A 1,484-nucleotide genomic window follows, 5' to 3' on the forward strand; every position below is an offset into this window, starting at 1 on the left:
CTGATCACCTGCTCTCTAACCTCACTGAGATGCCTAGGTACTCCACCTCTCAATTCATCCAGATCAAGTAATTATCTCCCAGTTATACTAGTTTTCTCTCCCACACTCCATGAACAGCCACCCAATGTTACTGTCTCTGAGACCCCTGCCTCCATTATCCTCTTCTTCCTTTCGGCTCCCAAAGTCCCAGAAACTGCTAGAGGGAGAACCAAGTAGACAAATATAAATTCATGCTGTCCAATTTCAACTTGGCCCTTGCAGCTGCTCAGCAACCCTTTTATTTGTCTCATACATTCCTTGGCACTCTCCCACAGAGGCTGTTCCAGACCTTCCTCTTTCTCTTCAAACTACAAATTCCAGTCTCCCTCTTTCTCTTCAAACTACAAATTCCAGTCTCCCTCTTTCTACTTCCAAAAACTTAATATTAGACAGTTTCATTACATTAACTATTCCTCCTGCAACAAATCAATATTTTTCTCCCTCCCAGCTCAATCCTCTAGACATCCAGTTCCATTTCTGGGAAAGCAATAAATGTTATTTATCTCTTATTTATCTTTCCAGAGATATTTTATGACTCTATAAGCAAAAATATGGAAAAGAAGGAATTTGCACTGTCTGTTAAAGATAAGCAGGATTGGGCGGGTGTGGTGGCTCACACCTGTAATTCCAGCACTTTGGGAAGCCGAGGTGGGAGGATCACTTGAGCTCAGGAGTTCAAGATAAGCCTGGACAACATGGCAAGACCCTGTCTCTATAAAAATTAAAAATTAGGCCGGGCGCAGTGGCTCACGCCTATAATCCCAGCACTTTTGGAGGCCCAGGTGGGCGGATCGCGAGGTCAGGAGATTGAGACCATCCTGGCTAACACGGTGAAACCCTGTCTCTACTAAAAATACAAAAAAATTAGTCGGGCGTGGTGGCGGGCGCCTGTAGTCCCAGCTACTCGGGAGGCTGAGCCAGGAGAATGGCTTGAACCCAGGAGGCAGAGCTTCCAGTGAGCTGAGATCATGTCACTGCACTCCAGCCTGGGCGACAGAGTGAGACTCCATCTCAAAAAAAAATAAAAAATAAATAAATAATAAAAAATTAGCCGCCTGGTGGCACATGCCTGTGGTCCCAGCTACTTGGGAGGCTGAGTTGAGAGGATTACTTGAGTCCAGGAGGTCGAGGTTGCAGTGAGCCATGATCCTGCCATTACCCTCCAGCTTGGGCAACAGAGGAAGACTCTATCTCAAAAAAATAATTACAAAAATAAATTTAAAAAACAGATAAGTAGGATTTGGAGGCCGGGTGGAGTGGCTCTAGCCTATAATCCTAGCACTTTGGGAGGCAAAGGCTGGAGGATCGCTGGAGTCCAGAGTTTGAGACCAGCGTGGACAATATAGTAAAACCTTGTCTCTACAAAAATTTAAAAATTAGCTGGGCATGGTGGTGCATGCCTGTAGTACCAGCTACCCAAGAGGCTGAGATGGGAGGATCACTTC

The sequence above is a fragment of the Trachypithecus francoisi genome, unplaced genomic scaffold (assembly GCF_009764315.1).
Source record: "Trachypithecus francoisi isolate TF-2019V2 unplaced genomic scaffold, Tfra_2.0 Lachesis_group6, whole genome shotgun sequence".
NCBI classification, from domain to species: Eukaryota; Metazoa; Chordata; class Mammalia; order Primates; family Cercopithecidae; genus Trachypithecus; species Trachypithecus francoisi.